This window comes from Castor canadensis, chromosome 19 (assembly GCF_047511655.1).
Source record: "Castor canadensis chromosome 19, mCasCan1.hap1v2, whole genome shotgun sequence".
In the NCBI taxonomy this organism is placed as follows: Eukaryota; Metazoa; Chordata; class Mammalia; order Rodentia; family Castoridae; genus Castor; species Castor canadensis.
The window spans coordinates 25,367,784-25,389,216 of NC_133404.1; the positions used below are offsets into that span (position 1 = coordinate 25,367,784).

Here is a 21,433-nt window from a genome sequence, read left to right on the forward strand (position 1 = left end):
CCCCTCCCTCTCCCTACCACCCCCTCAATACTCAGCAGAAACTATTTTGCCCTTATCTCTAATTTTGTTGAAGAGAGAGTATAAGCAATAATAGGAAGGAACAAGGCTTTTTGCTAGTTGAGATAAGGATAGCTATACAGGGAGTTGACTCACATTATTTTCCTGTGCATGTGTGTTACCTTCTAGGTTAATTCTGCATGATCTAACCTTTTCTCTAGTTCCTGGTCCCCTTCTCCTATTGGCCTCAGTTGCTTTTAAGGTATCTTCTTTAGTTTCTCTGCATTGAGGGCAACAAATGCTATCTAATTTTTTAGGTGTCTTACCTATCCTCATATCTCTCTTGTGTGCTCTCGCTTTTATTTTGTGATCAAAGTCCAATCACCTTGTTGTGTTTGCCCTTGATCTAATGTCTACATATGAGGGAGAACATACTATTTTTGGTCTTTTGGGCCAGGCTAACCTCACTCAGAATGATGTTCTCCAGTTCCATCCATTTACCAGCGAATGATAACATTTCGTTCTTCTTCATGTACAAGCCAGTTTTTATTGCTTATTCTTACAAGGAAATCCACAATTTCTTTGCTTTTTAAGTTTTTTAGTTTGTCTGGTAACAATCCCTCTCTTAGCACATATGTATCCTAACTGTGCCACCAGCATATACTGAATCACCTTCTATTTGTTTTCATATGTCTTAACTATGCTAAAATATGACCATAAATTAGATACAGAGCTCAGTACAAGATTTGTATATATATCCTCTTTTTTTGGTGAGACAGAGGTTTGAACTCAGGGCTTTGCACTTACAAAGCAAGTACTCTGTCACTCAGTACAGGTTTTCCTTTTCATTAATTTTTTTTTGTTGTACTGATATTTGAACTCAGGACCTTGGGCTTGTTAGGCAGGTGCTCTATCACTTGAGCCACTCTGCCAGTCATGTTTTCTGTTGGATATTTTCATTAGTGGGTGTCTGGTACTATTTACCAGGGGCTGGCTTTGAACTGAGAACTTCATGGTGTCTGCCTCCTGAGTAGCTAGGATTACTGGCATGAGTCACTGGAGCCTGGCTTCAAGAGAGGTTTTAATCAATGACAAGTATTACAGTAGGCAAAAGATTCCAGCATGAATGGAAGTGAACAATCATTTGTACAGAGGTAACACTATAAGTGATAATGAGGAATAGGAAGTAGTGGTAAGTTGATCCTAAGTGGAGTTAGGGAAATGACAAGTACAAAAGTTGTGGTGGGCTTGGTAGTCAGTGTGAAACCCATTCAGGTTTACTAACAGTCTAGATCAGATACTGTGGATCATGTCTATAATCCCAGGTACTTGGAGAGAGAAGATCTGAGATATCACATTTCTGGATGAGGAGGTATGAAGAGCAAAATTTGGCGACAGTCCAGACAAAAACCTAGATCCCATCTCAGTAGACTGATTGGGCTGCAGTGGGACACAACTGTAATCCTAGCTATGGGAATACATCCTAGGCAAAGTTTCCTATATGAAAAATTAGTAAACAAAAAGGTCTGGGGCATGGATCAAATGGTAATGTCTTGAGTTTAAACCTCAGAAAAGAAAAGGAAAAAGAGAAATACAAACAAAAAGCACACATAACACACAAACCCACAAAAAGTCTGATATGCTGATCAGAGGCTGTTTGTGGGGAGGAATGGAAGCAACATTATCGACCATGTAATTTTGAAAACTATGTTAACTTTTTTTTTGGCAGTACTGGGGTTTGAACTGAGGGCCCCAAATTTGCTACGTAGGCATTACACCACTTGAGCTACTCTACCATCCCAATCGTTGGGTTTGATTTTTCAGTCTTTTGTTAGCGTAGATTTCCTTTCCCTCCCCCTCCCTCCTCTTCCCACCTATCCCCTTCCTCTCCCCTCCCCTCCCTTCTCCTCCTCTTCCCTTTCTTTTGTCAATATTGAGGTTTTAACTCAGTACCTCATGCTTGCTAGGCAGGTGCTCTACCACTTGTTACTCTGCCATCCATTTTTTGTGTTGGGCATTTTCCAGATAGGATCTCCCCAACTACTTGCTAGGGCTAGCTTTGAACTGCAGTCCTCCTTATCTTTGCCTCCCCAGTAGGTAGGGTTATAGGTGTTACTCGCCAGTGCCTGAGTATTGATGTATATATTTGTCATTATACTTTGTCCTTTTAGAATTGTCTGTTTTGTTCATTTGCCCTTTAATTAATTGGGTTGTTGGTCCACTTGGAGTTTAGGTTTTTTGACTTCCTTGGATTTTTTTTTTCAGTACTGGTCTTGAACTCAGCGCCTGAACCTTGAGCCATTCCACCAGCCTTTTTTGTGATGGGTTTTTCAAGATATAGTTCTGTGAACTATTTGCCCCTGGCTGGCTTGGTACCATCATCCTCCTAATCTCCGCCTCCTGAGTAGCTGAAATTATAGGCATAAGCCACTGGTCCACTGGTACCTAGCTAGGTTTTCTTGTGTAGGCTTTATTGTGTTGATATATTTTCCTTCTAATTCTAGTTTCTCAGATCTTCCATTGTGAAGAGATGCTGAATTTAATAAAGTATTTTTCTGAATCTTTTGAGATGATCATGATGGTTTTGTTGTGTTCACTTGTTCTGTTATATTTATTGATTTTTTTATGTTATTTATTTGATTTAACTTCATTTTCAGATTGTTCATTTGTAGCCTATAGATAAAAATGGGTCTTATTGATATTTTTCTTGCCACTTGGAACTTTTTGTAGGACTACTAATATGTTACTGATTAGCCAAGATTTTTATATTTAATCCACTGCATTGATGTGTATAGACTATTTCTACTTTTGTGTATGGATGATCTACTTTCTTATTCCTCTTTCTTTCTTCTTCATTTATTTTTGGTTTTATGGAGGTCATGCTTGGTAGCCAGGCCCTCTCTCACTTGAGCCACTCTGTTGGTCATTTCTGCTTTACTTATTTTTCAGGTAGGGTCTTGTGCTTTCTGCCCGAACTGGCATTGAACTGTGATCCTCCTTTCTCTGTATCCCAAGTAGCTGGTATTAGAGGCATGTGCTACACCAGCTGACCTAAATTCTTTACTTTCCTGTTTGTCACCATACCTTCAGCCTGTTGCTGCCACAGCTTTATCTTGTGCCTACTCTGTTCCCATGTTGAGAAGGCCTGACATGGCATCTATTCTTCAGCTGGGTTGGTCGTTGCTGGGCCTCCCATCATCAGGCCATCATTCCATCTATCCCCAGGAATACACAGAACAGTTGCTAACCTTGTTGTGGTACAACTTTGACCATCCCGAGTGTTGACACTTTACTCTAAGGTGCCCTGATGTGTGCAATTTTGGCCTAAGGCATATATTGGGGCAACCAATGTTTCGGCTTCCCTCCCTAGGCATCCAAACTTTGTTGCTACGTGGCCTCTTCTTCCCTGGGTAGAAAGCATTTCCTGTGCCAAGGGTAGGGAAGGATGGCTTTGGTGCAGGAGCTTGTGGTGACTGGAATTCTGGAGGTAATTCTAAGAGAAGGGCCGTAACTGGTTCTAGAATCATGGCAATTAGATGTTCTGCCTGACTTCACTTAGTGTTTGGCTTGGCTACATCTATTAGAACTTGCTGGTCTCACAGTTGGAAGTACTCTGTCTCAGATGCTTTGGACAGGGAGAGGTGGGGATGGATAAACCTTACCATTAAGATGTTCTGGCCCTTCAACTGCTCAGCCAACCTTCTATCACTCCACATGTGGCACAAAAACCCTGTGGTGGCTCTAGATCTCCATCTAGAGCAGGTGAAGGAGCTTTTTGTAGTGTGAGTTGCTGGTATCACTGATAGGTCCTTTTACTTGAACTCAGGATCAACGCCTTGTGTGATCCCAGATCTATGGACGGTAATAGATGCACGACTAATGGAGGCAGCTCTACAAGGTCAGATTGCACTGCACTGGCTGGAGGAGACAAGGTCTCCATGAAAAGAATATTACCTGAGCCTTTTGAAACAGAGAAGAGACCCTGCCTGCCAGATAATCCACAGTGCCTCACCCCAAAACAGGTATTCTTACCAGACTGGGGTCCACAGTTGTCTGTATTAGTCTCTAGAGTCTCTTCCCAGTGGTACCCCATAACCACACCAACTCACATGCTCTCCAGCACTTATGCAAGGTCTCCTGAATACTATTGGTTTCTGCCTCACTGGATCTCAGGTCTTCCAGCTCTGGCCAGGGCATGTTGAGCAGCACATCCACCACATCAGCTGGTTGAAGATTTCCGGGTCCTTGGACTTACAAAAATCCTCAGGGTACTTGTCCAGCCATGTTCCCAGGAATGAGCAGATGTGGCTAGGGGTAATTTGGTGGTAGCAGTGTCACATCCTGCCATCCCATTTCCTACTCCTCAAATGGCCCCTTGCCAGGAGTGCGCCCATGCTGAGGCTGCACAGAATTCATGCAGCTGGCCATTTTGGCCAAAGATGTGAGGCCCATGTGAGCAGGGTGCTCACTTCACCTCCTTTTCAGGGCCTGTTAGCAGATTATGCTGTGAATGGCAGGCTTGGATGGATGTTAGTGGGTATGTATTTTCACAGGAGCTCTCATCCTCTTCTCCACTCCCCATGTTTCTTTATCTTTAGGTGAAACATTAGGCTTAATCTCTCTTGTAGAAATAAAAAGAGGTGTGAGATCCAGAGCTGGCCCACCCTCAGACCCTTGCATCTGTAATATCCTTACACTGTAGATGGTAGACTTCTGTCTTTACCCAAAATCCAAAATCCACTCACTTCTTAATTTATCATTCTACTCACGATCAGGGGGGAAATATCCATACCTAGAGAAGGCAGGTAGGTGTCAGCTGTGATGTTCTGTGTCTCCTGCATTTCAGAACATGTAGATGAGCTGGATAACACCCAGATGGGAATGGAAATCCTGGAAGGGAAGGGAGGTTTGTCTGCACTTTTTCCTGAATTATGTTTTATGTGACTTACAATGGCCTATACTCTATACATATTTCATATCCTTCCCACATATCTCACTGGACACAGGGCTCCACAGCCTACCTCTAGAAGTCCTTCCTCTGCTTACATCTACTTTAGGAATTTCTCACATGGAATCTGAAACCTCCTTTACAAATGGCAAGGTGTGTCTCATGAACCAGAGAGTTTCTTCTTGGGGAGGACTAAATCACACACAAGTGGCACACCACCCTTGATAGCTCATTCCAGATGGAATACCCCTAAGAAAAGCCCTATTATTACAAAGTGACTCAGGGTTGCAGAGTACTGTAAACAGGATGATAGGAGGTGGCAAGTTCTAATGGGCTTGGACCTCAGGCACAGACCCTTTGAAGAGCAGATACATCAACTGTAAGTTAGTGGAGAGCCTTTGGCAGGTTCTGTGCTCTGCAGGGAAGAGACACAGTGGTTCACAAGCCACTGGCACATTTCAGCCTCATGGATCTTCAACTTAAAGGACTCATCTAGGGAGGGGTGAACTCATTTTCACCCTGATGTGTAATGAAGAATGGATGGTTCAGACATGAAAACTGTAGAAAAGTTAAAAGTGACTAATTAGCATATATTGAACTGAAAACTGCACAGAAAGTATTATCCTCAATATTCACACTCTGACAATGTGGAATAAGATTCTGGGGTCTGAGAGTGGGGTTCAGTCAGGGCAGTTACTAGTCCTATGTGGACCTGTCCTTGGCTGACCTGCATCCCCTTTCTGTTCCTCTTGAGAAAATGGTCTGAGTTTCCTGGGTTGGTTGCAAGGGCTGATCTAGTGTCTCTAGACAGGGACAAGCAACCACTCTAGGCTTTCTTTAGGCTTGAGCCAGAAGAAGTAGGGAGACAGTGAAAACACCCTATTCCTCCATCTAGGTTGAATCTGGGTCTCTTACATTCACTATCTGTCAATAATGTCACCATATCTTAAATCCATCAAGGGTTTAATCCATAGATGAAATCAGAGCCTTCATGATGCATCAACTTCTAAAAAGCCCCAGCTTTGAACACTGTGGGCTCTGCACCAATGTCCAATGTTCACAAGCCAGCTATTTATAGTATTTTGTTATGGAAGCTCAAAGACACTTGGATTTGTGACACTGAGCACAAAAAATATGTCCAGTACCATCTGTCAGAATGATGATATTTGTAATGGATTGGGTTATAGTACATGTATTATTAAACATAACCTGTTAATTTGGTTTTATGCGACTATAGGCAGAATGCTAACATACAAATACCTGTTGTGCATTAGAGAGCTTAAGAAACCTATGATATGTTTTTTGTTTTCTTATGTGGTCTTACTGTGTTGCCAAGGGTGGTCTCAGACTTCTGGGCTCAGAAATCCACCTGTCTGAGCCTCTCAAGTAAGTGGGAATGTAGGTGTGTGCCACTATGAATGATTTTAAACTTGTTAACTTTTTTAAAATATGGCTTTTCAATAAAAACATTAAAATATAGATAAAATGCCCATTATAGTATTCTAAGGTCAGTGATAAAGTTCTGTGTGATGTAATGGTGGATAAATGACTATACATTTCTTCAAACACAAAGTATATACAAGATTCTGAATGAACCCTAAAGTAAATTCTTAACTTTAAATGATTTTGATGTCAATGAAACTTCACCCATATCAAAGGGAATACTGTGGGAGAAATTTTGATACCTGGAGAGCTGATGTATTGTGTAAGGGCAGAGAGTGAGTAGGAAACATAATTTTATTACTCACTTCGTAGGCACCTAAAATTGCTATCAAAAATAGTCTGTTAAAATTTAATTTCACCAGCTAGGTATAATTGCTTATCCTGTAATCCTCACTAGTCAGTAGATTAAGATCAGGTGGAATGCTGTTTGAGACCAGACTAGGCTAAAACATTAGTGAAATCCCATCTCAAACAACAAAATGCTGGGTGTGGTGGTGTATGGCTATCAGCACAGCTATGCAGTAAGCATAAATTCCTAAAGCAAAAAGGGCTGGGGGGTGTCTTAAATGGTAGAAGGCCTGCCTAAGAAGTGTAGACCCTGAGTTCAAGCCCACATACCACAGAAAAATTAATTTCACCTGATATTTTTATTTGTCATTTTGACAATGAAAATGTGACTTGCATTACATTTCTTTGTGCAGTGCTCATTACATTTCTTTGCGCAGTGCTCTATGAGGCCTGTATCTTTCTTTAGCACTGCCCCTGCCACATGGTATGTGTGAACTGAAAGGTTGTAGTTTCAGACTAGGCTGTGAAGGGTACTATGGCATGTCAGTGACAGTGTGTGTAAGGGCTGGAAACCAGAGAGGGAGAACTTCAGGCCTTTCTTACTTGAACACCGATAGCTCTTCTGTTCTCCTTGTTTATTGTGACTCTGTCTGAAATTCCTTTCTATAAAGGACTGAGAAGAGAGATGACTGTCCCATTTTATTCTTGGGACTGAGACTTGAAGAGTGGGTTAAAATTTAACTCCCAGGTTGGAAGCCCATTTCCTGGCCCTGAGGGACACTTGACAACACTGCTTCTCAGACATGGTAGTAGGAAATAATGTCTTTTCACTTATATACTTTTTATGTTTTAGAGTGTTTTTAGGTCCACAGTAAAACTGAGTATAAAGTTCACACTTCCCCTGCTCCTCTGCCCCCTCACACCGGACTCCCCCTGTGTCAGCATTCCACACAGGATAGCCCATTTGATACAGTCAGCATCCCCCCAAGTCCCTAAACCTATGGACCAAAACTAATTCAGCCTTCAACATAGGAGACTGTAGGCAACAATTTTCCAAACCAACATCAGAAACTGTGTAGGTGAAGATTCTTGTTGACAAAAGTGCATGGCAGGCAAAAGTGAGCTCTCAAAAGGTGATCTTCCTAAACCTCAATTTTAGAGCAAATGTTATGGTTTCCTGGAAACTTTTGCTGACTACCCTATGCTCCTACATTTCCTTTTTTTTATTTTAGGAAATGTTTTAAAGGTTTTTAAAAGTTTGAATTATTGAGGATCCATGGTCAAATGCATGTCCAACTCATTTAAATTCTATCAAGTTATAAGCAATATCAGTTATAACTATGCTACTGGAATTCTTATTTTGTGTGCCAAAAGGTTGTTTTGTAAACAGTAATTCAAGGAACAAGAATGGCAATCTATGACTACAAAGTATTCACTATGGTGGTGGCATTCCAGAAATTTTGGAAAAAGATGCTTCTTCGTAGGTTATTCCCTAATCTTAGACGTATGAACAGTGTTTCCCTTGTAATCTGTATTTCCAGTTCAGTTATTAAAGAGTTATAAAGAGTGCTTGCATCTCTCACTTTTCTTCTCATTTCTCTTTCTAATCACATGAATAGCAGTCATATAAATCCTTTTCAGCTGATTTACATGCAGCCATTCCACTTGTGCAAATGTACAAAGCAGAATTTGAGGAGAGAAGTTCACATATAGGAGTGTTTTTACTCCAAGATGTTTCAAGCCAGGGTTATTTTATTAATGATTTGCTCAACTTTTGCACAAGGTTGTTTTTTGTTTTTAATTTTTATTGTTTTATTATTCATATGTGCATACAATGCTTGGGTCATTTCTCCCCCCGCCCCCATCCCCTCCCTTACCACCCGCTCAGCCCCCTCCCTCTTCATCCCCCCCCCCTTAATACCTGGCAGAAACTATTTTGCCCTTATCTCTAATTTTGTTGAAGAGAGAGTATAAGCAATAATAGGAAGGAACAAGGCTTTTTGCTAGTTGAGATAAGGATAGCTATACAGGGAGTTGACTCACATTAATTTCCTGTGCATGTGTGTTACCTTCTAGGTTAATTCTGCATGATCTAACCTTTTCTCTAGTTCCTGATCCCCTTCTCCTATTGGCCTCAGTTGCTTTTAAGGTATCTGCTTTAGTTTCTCTGCATTGAGGGCAACAAATGCTATCTTAATTTTTTAGGTGTCTTACCTATCCTCATATCTCCCTTGTGTGCTCTCGCTTTTATCTTGTGTTAGAAGTTCAATCCCCTTGTTGTGTTTGCCCTGATCCAATCTCCACATATGAGGGAGAACATACAATTTTTGGTCTTTTGGGCCAGCCTAACCTCACTCAGAATGATGTTCTCCAATTCCATCCATTTACCAGCGAATGATAACATTTCGTTCTTCTTCATGGCTGCATAAAATTCCATTGTGTATAGATACCACATTTTCTTAATCCATTCGTCAGTGCTGGGGCATCTTGGCTGTTTCCATAACTTGGCTATTGTGAATAGTGCCGCAATAAACATGGGTGTGCAGGTGCCTCTGGAGTAACCTGTGTCACAGTCTTTTGGGTATATCCCCAAGAGTGGTGTTGCTGGATCAAATGGTAGATCAATGTTTAGCTTTTTATGTAGCCTCCAAATTTTTTTCCAGAGTGGTTGTACTAGTCTACATTCCCACCAACAGTGTAAGAGGGTTCCTTTTTCCCCGCATCCTCGCCAACACCTGTTGTTCGTGGTGTTGCTAATGATGGCTATTCTAACAGGGGTGAGGTGGAATCTTAGTGTGGTTTAATTTGCATTTCCTTTATTGCTAGAGATGGTGAGCATTTTTTCATGTGGTTTTTTTGGCCATTTGAATTTCTTCTTTTGAGAAAGTTCTGTTCAGTTCACTTGCCCATTTCTTTATTGGTTCATTAGTTTTAGGAGAATTTAGTTTTTTAAGTTCCCTATATATTCTGGTTATCAGTCCTTAGTCTGATGTGTAGCTGGGAAATATTTTCTCCCACTCTGTGGGTGTTCTCTTCAGTTTAGAGACCATTTCTTTTGATGAACAGAAGCTTTTTAGTTTTATGAGGTCCCATTTACCTATGCTACCTCTTAGTTGTTGTGCTGCTAGGGTTCTGTTGAGAAATTTCTTGCCTATACCTACTAACTCCAGAGTATTTCCTACTCTTTCCTGTATCAACTTTAGAGTTTGTGGTCTGATAGTAAGATCCTTGATCCATTTTGAGTTAATATTGGTATAGGGTGATATACATGGATCTTGTTTCAGTTTTTTCAGACTGCTAACCAGTTTTCCCAGCAGTTTTTGTTGAAGAGGCTGCTATTTCTCCATCATATATTTTTAGCGCCTTTGTCAAAGACAAGTTGGTTATAGTTGTGTGGCTTCATATCTGGGTCCTCTATTCTGTTCCACTGGACTTCATGTCTGTTTTTGTGCCAGTACCATGCTGTTTTTATTGCTATTGCTTTGTAATATAGTTTGAAGTCAGGTATTGTGATACCTCCAGCATTGTTCTTTTGACTGAGTATTGCCTTGGCTATTTGTGGCCTCTTGTGTTTCCATATAAATTTAATAGTAGATTTTTCAATCTCTTTAATTTCTTCAGTGTCTGCTGTACATTTTGGTTGACCATATCCAGTATCATCTCTATAAAATTCTCATTGAGTACCTGTAGTATGTCTTCTTTTAAATTATTCTTGTGGGCTTCATTGAGTTCTTTGGCATAGTTTATCTTCATTTTTTTGTAGTCTGGATTTGATTATCTGTTTTCTTCATTGCCCTGTGGTTCCTGTACAAATTTTTTGCTGTGGGAAAACTGGTTTCCCTGTTTTTTCTGTCTTCCCATCATTGCCCTTGGTGTTATTGTCCCTGTACTATGTGCAATTAAGTATTTTCTGGCTTATAATAATAGCACTAGTGATATTTAGAATGGAAGTGTGAGAGGGGGTGGAAAGCAAAGAAGTTAAAGGAAAAGGGAAAAACAAATAATCAAGGAGAAAACAAAACAAAACAAAGAAACAAACAAAAAAAGTTTCAAAGATATAAACAGGGAGAGACAGTGATCTTAATCAACCATAATTAAAAAGGCATTAGAGAGAGAGAGGATTGAAAATAAAAAATAGAAAGAATAAAAATAAAAAATAAGTAAATGAAAGAAAAAAAATATATATAAATAAAATAAAATAAAACAAAATAAAATAAAAAATAGAAAATAAGAAAAAACCTCCAAGTTCAAATGCAATGAAGGTTCAGTCAATAATTTTGGTGTCTGTCCCTCAGCCTCCAATCATGGAGATGGTGCCTCAGATGTTGTTCTGTAGTTCTCTCACTAAAGGGGAAACATAAAGTAGAACAAAAATGCACAAAAAAACCCTACAAAATGTCCCAAGTTCAAATGCAATACTCTTTCACTAAGCTTTTCAGCATGCAGGTGTAGTTTGGTTCTTGTCTCTTCAAACGTATGGAGAGAGAAAAAAAGAGTCTGGAGACAGTTCTGAGAATGGTATCTGCGGCTGTTGCTTGCCTGCCCCCTGTTATCAGCCTGCTGTTGCTGGAGGCTTATTTTTGCAGATCTCAGGGGTGAGCTTACTCATCTGGCCCTGCAGGCTTTGTTTACTCAAGAGTTCTCCTATGCACGTTGCCACTGCTACAAGCTTTCCCCTTTCCAAGCACACTGGGGGATGTGACACTGCTCCCGCCCTCTCCAGCCAGGCCCCGCTTGTTTAGTTACAGTTCCGGGAGGGATTCCCCTCCCCCCTCTTTGGAGCTCAGGATGCCCCACCCTCTTTGCCACGTGTCTTTATTGTTCTGATTGCTTATTACTCAGTTTCTCTTTTTTCCCTGGGTTGGGGTCGGTCTGTCCAGGGGCTATGCTGATCTGGCCCAGGGTTGTCTGTGGGAGTACCCCATACCACTTAGCTCACCTTGTCCGCATCTTCCCAAGCCGTCTGGGCGTGGGCGTCTGGCGGCCAAGGGCCCTCCTGGTTTCTCCGTTTAATGTGAAGTGGAGATTCTCTGTGCAGGCTGGAGGTGTGGAGGGGTCGAAGTTTTGCCTCTTCTCTGTGGCTTTGCCTGCAAGGTGTGTCTCCAGTGTCTCTCCAAGATTTCAATATAGGAGGCACGCTTTCTGCTTCCTTCCTCTAGCTGCCATCTTGGAATCCTCCTGCACAAGGTTTTAGGGTAGGGTGTGAATGATGAATCTTAGCCAGTAAGAACTGCAGACTTTAATTTACTTGTGGGAATGGCCTTTTGAAAATCTGCTGTCATTGATTACCACCATCAAATGGATCCTGGCATCTGTCATGCAGGGTACATGAGGTACAGTCTATTTGCAGAGGGTCAGATTATGTCAGACCCAGGGATGAAGAGCAAAGATGGTGAAAACCTCCCTAAGTAAAGGTGAGACAAAGCACAGCATAGGAAACAGAGTGGGTAGAAGAAATAGGTGGTAGCAGCATGATGACTGTGGCTGTGGTGACATTAGCATTTAGGCTCGGCAGGGTACCACATGCCTCTAGTACTAGCTAATTGGGAAGTGTAAATGTGAGCGTGGTGTTTCAAGGCAGAGCTGGGCAAAAACACAAGACCATATCTGAAAAATAAATGAAGCAAAAATGCCTGAGTGAGTAGCCCAAGTAATAGAGAGCCTGGCCACCAAGCATGACACTCTGAGTTTAAAAGGCAAGAAATAAATAAAGGGTAGATAGATAGATAGATAAAAAGCCAGGTTCTAGTGACTCATATCCATAATTCTATCTACTCAGGAGTCAGAGATCAGTAGGATCACCATTTGAAGCAAGGCTGGGGTAATAGTGCTTGAAACCCTACCTTGGAAATCATAACACAATAAAGGGTTGGTGGTATGGCTTAAGTGATATAGCACCTGCCTAGCAAATGTGAGACCCTGAGATCAAACCCTAGTACTGCCAAAAAAAATTACAGAATAAACTTAAACAATTCCGAAACTAATCCAAAGAAAATTACTAAATATTGTTGAAAGAATTTATGAAAAGCCCTAATAAATGAAAAATAGCTATGATGTTCATAGATTAAAAAACCAATAATTTTAAGTTGGCTGTATTATACAATGCATTATACACCCATCTTTTTCCTATGGGTAGAATGGGAAGGCTGATCTGAATATTCATGTGGAATTTCACAGTATCCTCAAGAGACAATTCTAATAAAGAAAAACAAATTGGATATTTAATTTCCAAGTTTTGTATCACCAGAAGTCAGACAGCAGTGACTCATGCCTGTAATCCTAGCCACTTGGAGCCTGAGATCAGGATAACCTGGAAAAATTGTTTGTGAGACCCCATCACCAAGATAACCAGAGCAAAGTGGACTGAAGTTATGCCTCAAGCAAGCTCAAAGCCCTGAGTTCAAAACATAATCCTGCCAAAAAAGTCGCCCCCAAACAACTGTAATCAAGAAAGTAAGACAAGTGGAATAAGCACATAGACAACGGTTTAGGGAACGGAAGTGAGAGTGCAATAATAAAACCCTGTGTGTGCAATGAATTGATGATTGATAAGGGCCATAAACTTTAATTTGGGGAAGGAGTGTCATCCTTATCAAGCTTTGTTAATCCACTGACTACCCACAGGCAGTGGAATAAAACTTTACCCTTCAGGCACACTACATGTATCCATAAACTTTAAAGGGAACAGAGGCCTAAATGTAAGAAGTAAAACTAGAAAGCCCATAAGTGACCTTACATTAACAATGGCTTATAGAATATGACAGCAAGAGCATAGCAAAAATAGGGGGGAAAAAGACTAATTTGATTCCTCAAAATTCAAAACTTTTCTAAATAAGAAGATACTACCAAATTTGAAAGACTGGGCTAGTAGAGTGGCTCAAGTGGCAGAGTGCATGTCTAGCCAGTATGAGGCCCCTGAGTTCAAACCCCATCACCACCAAAAAAACCCTCCAAAACAAACAGGTGAAAGACAATACTGTTAAACTAGGTAAAAACAAATCAACTCTTCTTTTTGGAAGTACTGGGGTTTGAACTCAGGGCGTCACACTTGCTAGGCAGGTGCTGTACTTCTTGAGTCACTCCATTGGCTCCAAACCAACTTTTTTCTGTTTCCTCTACACTCAAACAAGAATACCTCTGACCAAGTGTGTGTACCCCTATCAGAAAATGTAGTAGTGGTATAAATAGACTAAGACATCCACTCAGGAAAACAGAATCAGGAAGAGCTTTGAGGGGTGAATCACAGAAATACCCATACTCACTTGATTTTGAAACTTTTTAAAACTTTTTTCATTTTATTTGATCTTAAAACTTACATAATAGCATAAGAGGGAACATTACATTCTTAGAGAATGGATCAACAAATGAAAGTAAATTTGAGGCATTGGATCAGAAATTCATGAAAAGGAAAAAGAAACAGATAAAAGTTACATAGCTGCCATGGTAGCAAGGAAATCAGTAGGGTGAGACAGGAGGACTGGAATTCAAGACCACATGGCCTCATTGTGAAACTGAAGTAAAAAGTTAGTAACTAACTAAATTATGTTAATGGAATTATTATTTTCAAAATAAGAGTCTTTTAAACAAAATTTTCCTCTTACTGGGGTTTGAACTCAGGCTGGCTAGGCAAGCACTCCACCACTTGTTCCACTCTGCCTGCCATTTTTGTGATGGGTTTTTTCAAGATAGGGTTATTCTGAACTATGTGCCTAGGATTGACTTCAAACTGTGATCTTCCTGGTCTCTGCCTCCTGAGTAGCTAGGATTATAGGCGTGAGTTATCAGAGCCTAGCTAAGAGTCTTAATTTCATGATATGTTGTCTTCAGTGGTTAAATTGTTCACAGTGGTAGAAATGGGATAAAGGAATAGGATACCTTTTGTCTTTGTAACCCTTGTACTGCTCTTAGTCACATAAAGCAAAAATAGAAAACTTTCCATTTTAAAGGTTTTTTTAAAATTTTTAAATTTGTTTTTTGGGCAGTACTGGGTTTTGAATTCAGAGCCTCACCTTTGTTAGGCAGGCACTCTACCACTTGAGCCACACACATAGCTCCCCAGAGAACTTCCTTGAGTGTGCTTTCCTTCACTGTCTACAGCTCAACAGTCCTTCATCTGATATATATATCAAGCTTCGGAAAAGGGTCAGAGAAAAGAGGAACAGGAATAAGAGAATAATTCCCCTTACTAAAAGGAGATATGAAGACCTTCCTGGGATACGAACCCAGCTTAGGAGTGTATACCCCTTAACTTACTTTGCAAAGCTCTCCTGAGCTGGAGTTAAGGCTCAGTGATACAGCACCTGCCTATGTGTGAGGTCCTATGTTTAATTATCCATAGTGCAAATATCAATCAGTTTATTAATAAATTTTGTCATTTCCAGCAACATTGGAGATACTCTTGGCATAATGGCTCAGGTGTTTGACTCATGTGGATGAGAAATCCAAGAACAAAATGGTCAGTACGTTCATATCGAAGTTATGCCACTGTTAATGTGAAAGAAAAGTTATTCAATGATTATTGAAATTCATCTGGAAAATTTATAACAGCACTTCAAGAATGACTTTGATAGATGATAGGATTCATTTTGATGGAATTGTGTATAGTTGTTTGTAGACAACTCTGAATACTAAAGTTCAAGAAATACACTCTGTTACTTTGTACAAATACGTCATACTCTGTTCACTTAAATGGAACTCACATGGCCACCTAAAATATTATTATGATGTGACTTCATTTCCCAGTTTCTAACTTTCCTTTTTGTTCAATTATATCCTCAAAAATACATAGCAGAACTGCAATATCCTACCAATTTATGAATTATTCATTTTCTCCTTAATCACTAAGAATTTGACTCTGGGTATGTATATGTGTGTGTGTTTGTATATGTGTGTTTATATCTGGGGTTCAAAATTAGGCAAGGGAACATGCTAAGCACAAACTCCAATGCTGAGATTTGCCCTACTCTAGAATTTAACATTTAAAAAAATTACACACAAGGGCTGGCAGAGTGGTTTATGTGGTAGAGTGCCTGCCCAGCAAGCATGAAGCCCTGAGTTTAAAACCTAGTAAAAGTATACAAACACACACACACACACATACTTATAAAATTATGGGAGCATAAGAAATTTCAGGAGAAATAAGGAATAATTCAAAAACCTAAAAATTCCTTCTGACATGCTCTTCTTTAGGTAGATTATTCTTCAAGCAGGTCTCTGGTTTTACCTACTGCCCTGATACATAATATTCATAAATGACACATACATTATGTACATATATACACAAAAACACTATGTACATACATACATACATACTCACACATATACAAACACACCCCTTTCTTTTGTCACACTGCTTACTTTTTTTTTTCTTTTATTCATATGTGCATACAATGTTTGAGTCATTTCTCTCCCCTTCCCCCTACCCCCTCCCTCTCCCACCCTTCCCCCTCACTACCAGGCAGAAACTATTTTGCCCTTATCTCTAATTTTGTTGGAGAGAGAGTATAAGCAATAATATGAAGGACCAAGGGCTTTTGCTAGTTGAGATAAGGATAGCTATACAGGGAGTTGACTCACATTGCTTTCTTGTACATGTGCGTTACCTTCTAAATTAATTCTTGAAATATCTTTTTCTCTAGTTCCTGGTCCCCTTCTTCTATTGGCCTCAGTCACTTTAAAGTGTCTGCATTAGTTTCTCTGCATTGAGGGCAACAAATGCTATCTAGATTTTGGGTGTCTTACCTATCCTCATACCTCCCTTATGTGCTCTCGCTTTATCATGTGATCAAAGTCCAATCACCTTGTTGTGTTTGCCCTTGATCTAATGTCCACATATGAGGGAGAACATATGATTTTTGGTCTTTTGGGCCAGACTAACCTCACTCAGGATGATGTTCTCCAGTTTCATCCATTTACTTGCGAATGATAACATTTCATTCTTCTTCATGGCTGCATAAAATTCCATTGTGTATAAGTACCACATTTTCTTAATCCATTCGTCAATAGTGGGGCATCTTGGCTGTTTCCATAACAAGGCTATTGTGAATAGTGCTGCAATAAACATGAGTGTGCAAGTGCCTTTGGAGTAACCTGTGTCACATTATTTTGGGTATATCCCCAAAAGTGGTATTGCTGGATCATATGGTAGCTCTATGTTTAGATTTTTAAGTAGCCTACAAATTTGTTTCCAGAGTGGTTGTACTAGTTTACATTCCCACTACACACTGCTTACTTTTAAGGAGAAATCTGTGCTCATTTAACAAAACAATTGAAAACACTCAGGAGTGAACATTCATCTATGCTTTCTGATTTGTGTGGTTTGCATTCCAGTGTCTTACTTTCATCTTTCTATTTAAATCTACACACTTAAGAAATGCCTTCCTGAGGGTGGAGCATAGTTCAGGGGTGCAGCACTTGCTTAGCTTGTGTTATGTCCTTGGTTCAATCCCACAGGGGAAAAATAAAGAATGTCTCTTTGTATGCCCAATTGTGTTTTATAAGTATTATTTAACTCATGAAATATAATAAAATCAAGCAAAGTGATAGTACTAATATCTGTTAACAATGTGTAGCATGTTTCTAGTTTGAAATGTTATATATTTTGAAGGTGATTAAAGAAAGAATATCTGTGGTTTTATTACCCCTCCCCAATCAATGATTAAATTCTTTCTATATCAAATACTTCTTAAAAAGACACTGTGGTCTTCTTATGTTGTCATAATTGCTGAAAATTCTTATTAATCAATAATCATGATGGGTTCAGAAAAGAGCAATTGTAAAGTATTTTTCCTGTCCAGCACAAGCTGTTTTCAAAACCAATATTACCAGAGAAGACTGAGTTCCAGGTTCACACCCTCAATGCAGTCAAAGACAGCAGGTAAAATTATGACCTCAATACTGAGCAGCCTGCAGGAAGTGCTTCATCATTCATCACAGCTTGTGCTTCCTAAAGGTGAATTGCAGTGATGACAGCAGCCAGCTGGGGCCTAAACTGCTGGAGTCTGCAGGTGGGAGGCTCCTTAGCTGACTCCAGGCATCTTGGGGGTTTCAGTTTAGATGTTCACAGAGAGTAAAGTTTAGTATTTTTCCTTTTGGTTTTATTTTATCACTTGATTTTGCAAACAAATTAACATCTAAAATTTTAACAGCATACTGTGGATATTAGATTTTTAAATATACAGCTTCTTTATTAATATTTTTCTTCCTTTGAATCTGGCTAACACATGTAACTTCAAGAGTGTTTTTGATTTGTGGTTTGTGTCTTTGTGTGGAGTTTGCTTTTGATTTTACCATTCTGTCTTTATTCTACAAAATATCTATAATAAAATAGGCCAGAAATATGGGCTGTTTAGAACCTATGTGTCACACTGCTACACAGTTTATGTCAAAGCGTCATATGGATCTTGAATAATGTATCAGCAGAATCTGTTTATTGGGGGTTTGTTTGGGTTCTTGTGTGTGTTTCTTTTGGTTGGTTGGTTGGTTGGTTGGTGGGACTGGGGTTGAATCTCACGGCTTTACATTCCTTAAATGATGATTAAGGAAATCATCTGTGTATTTAAAGGGACCACTAAAACAACAGTCTTCCTGGGTGGGAAAGATATCAAACTAAATGTAGAACATAGCATAGGCAAGTGGTTATTTATAGATTTCAACCTTTAGAAGGGGGCATGTGGATGAAATATTATTAAGCAGTAAGGGAGGATTTGGGCTGGGGAGGGGATCACAGTAAGTACATCACCTGGAGAATGCAAAAGAGGAGAAAACTAATCAAATATCTAGAGTGTGGTAATTTTTGTAAACAGAGCAGGCAGCTAATGCAGCTGGATTTTATAAGAAAGTGCATGGGATGTCCTTGAAGAAAGATATGCAGACTGAAGAAAGTTTTACTATGCAAAGAATTTTGTTGGATTAAGGAATTTGAATTTCTGTGGTGCTGGTTGTTTGTGTGGTTCTGCGGATGGAATCCAGAGCTTGTGCTTGCTCGGCAGGTAGTGCAGCACTGTAGTATAAACAAAGCTTAAAACTCAAGTATAAAATGTTGCCTCTCCTCCATCTACACCTGTCTCCCCTTTCTAAGAAGCACAAAGCACATTTTTCATCACTTTTTGAATTTGAATAACCTATTTTATGTTTCTCTGTACTTTATCTCATGTAAGTAGGAATGGCACACATCTCTATCCTATTCATCTTCACCCTCAGCTGTAAACACTTTGTTTAGTCTACCTCCTCTTTTGATATAGGCGATTTTAAAACTTTTCCTTAAACATAAAAACATTTACATTTGGCCACTTCCATTATAATTTTATTTAAAACTTAATACCTGGGTGTAATTATTTCTGTATTTTTGTATATTTTTCTCCAGTGGTTGCGTTTGACTTACTTATATCCCTTTGTCAAAGGCAATGGTTCTCCTCTTGAGTGTACATTTGCATCACCTGGGGGCTTCTTAATACACTGAGCACAAACTTCTACCTGCATTTAAAATTCTATTTGGGGTCCTTTAATTTGCATTTCTATCTAGTGCTTGTGTTGGTGTAAGAAAGATACTGACAGAGGAAATACTCCCCAAATGGCATTAGAGTTAGATAACACAGCATGAGAAAAATCACAGAACTATATAGGATATGAGGAGATAGCAGAGCAAATCCCAGTTTGAATATGTAGAGTGTATTAAATCGCACGTGCCCTCAATTACTGAGAGCAGATGGGAAATCAGATACAGAGATAAAACATAAGTTCAAACACCCTATCTATTGAAACAGAAAACACGGTAATCATTAAGGTCATTGTATTTTAGGAATCACTAGGCTAGATTCCCTCCCAAATTTCAAGTGCCAAAATTAAATATCACCTAGGGGATCATTCAGAAAGGTAATGGTTTCTAGTTGTGTCTAAGTCAGCTGCAGATTAAGGTTTTTTTCTTGAGGAATTCATCAGTTATGGTCCCTGTACATGTTGTCAAGGATTTGATCTCCCCTCCTATCTCAGAACTTCATAATGATGTGTCTTTGACATTTCATGTTTTTCTTGGAAGAGATAAAAGTCTGGAAGTTGCATAGATATAAAGACACCTAACAAATTCTAGTAACTCAACTTTCTTTTGAATTGTTTCCTTTCTACAGGACCAAAACTACCAAAGAGCCCATGCAACTGAAAGTGAACTTCAGCTTTGTGAAGACGTTAGAGATAGTCATGTTTAAAAAGATTGACTTTAAACAGGGGAGCAGTATCTGCAAGAGTCTCCTTCACAGAATTTTTGAGGATGCAGGTGCATGTGTTTATTGTGAGAAAGCCATGGGATCCTTGAGGAATTCCTTCCAGATGTGTCCTGCAGATAGCCCCAGAATGTCGCCAGTGAGCATTCAGAAAGGATCTTCCTTTATTAACTTAGAGCGCACCTTGTGTTCCTGGTCATAGAGTGGGTGATGATACAGAAATCTAAGTATGGAGATTATGTGCAGACAATAAGCAGCTTCAGTTTCTCCTTATCATGCAGTGGGTGAAGAGGTTCACTCTGAGAGTGGAGCTAAATGTCATAGGAAGCTTGCATCTACATGTTGGTAAATAAACCCACGTTCAGCCTTGTATCTCATAACTAACATACAGGAACTGCTTCTTTTCTTGTATTCGCCAGTCATAGGGCTGTTGCTAAAAAGAGGATGCCACACCCTTGCAGAGCCATTCTTTTTGGTACTTCTTGGCTTACTGTATATAGTTGCTCTGTTCACAAATAAAAATGGGCCAGAGAATGGATGTGCTGGTAGAATGCTTCTCTAGCAAGCTCAAGGGTTTGAGTCAAACCTCACTACTGCCAAAAACCCCAAACAAACAAATAAAAACAAACAAAAGTAGGCCTGTTATTAGGGTAGCCTAATATTTTTGATGAAATATTAGAATTTAGCTGAGAATGTAAATTTGTCCAGTCTCAGTTAGCATCTATTGAGTACTTACTGTATCATTTACTGTTCTGCTTTTCCAGGTAAAATTCTGTGCTACACATGATGAAATTTCATATGAAAAGGCTAATGGGATTGGTATGTAGCTCCAAGGTAGGGAGGATTTTTAGCATCTATAAAGCCCATGTTTAATTTTCAGCATCACTAGAAACAAAAGAGGCTGAAAATCCAGGCTCAGATTGGAAGAGGCAGGTATTGAATATGAAGTTAAGCCTTCACAATGCTGTCTTCTTTATATATTTCACTGTATTGATTTCCAGAATTTCCATGTTTATTGCCTGGAACCCAGAATTTTTGCAATAGTGGAACTACTGTATGGACTCAGGGAAAAACGGAAAGGAAAAGAGAATGATAGAGAATAAGTAACACAATAAAACATAAGATGTGAAGGTACAGGATATAAGGATGTATATTGAAAGATTTTGAAAAGTGGGGGATGGGAGGGAAAGGGGTAAGGGAGATTAATGGATGTAGTAGGAGGGACTGAAGTAAAGTAAACCCACAATGGGGACATTGAGAAATCCCTTTGAATATCAACTTAGATATTAATAACCAAAAACAAGATTGTAATATAGGTACTGTGTGTGGGGGGGTACTTGTTGGAGGAAGGAGGGTAAATCAAGGAGATTAAGGTCATAATATGTGGTTAATGGACTTCATATACCTATATGAAATATAAATAAGAAACCTCTTGCAATTGCTTTAAGTGGTGTGGGAGAGGGTTGAGAGAGAGAGATGATGGCAGCAATGTAACTAATGTACAATATATAAGTCTAAAACAGAATTGTCTCTATGAATC

General features: G+C 39.5%; 1 protein-coding gene across 26 annotated transcripts in view; it reads left to right on the top strand.

The window, feature by feature from the left end:
- LOC109697362 (ral guanine nucleotide dissociation stimulator-like) overlaps positions 1-21,433 on the top strand; it is a 229,828-nt gene that overhangs the window by 143,115 nt on the left and 65,280 nt on the right. For 22 of the 26 annotated variants that reach the window (XR_012443971.1, XR_012443954.1, XR_012443953.1 and 19 more), the window contains 2 exons: positions 19,801-20,032; positions 20,658-20,727. The exons of 1 other annotated variant lie outside the window; for it this stretch is intronic. The gene's annotated coding sequence lies outside the window, so the exon portion shown is untranslated. Of the gene's footprint in view, positions 1-2,593; positions 4,020-19,800; positions 20,033-20,657; positions 20,728-21,433 lie in introns of those variants that run through there. 3 more of the 26 variants (XR_012443970.1, XR_012443963.1, XR_002213414.2) reach the window with 2 other exon arrangements.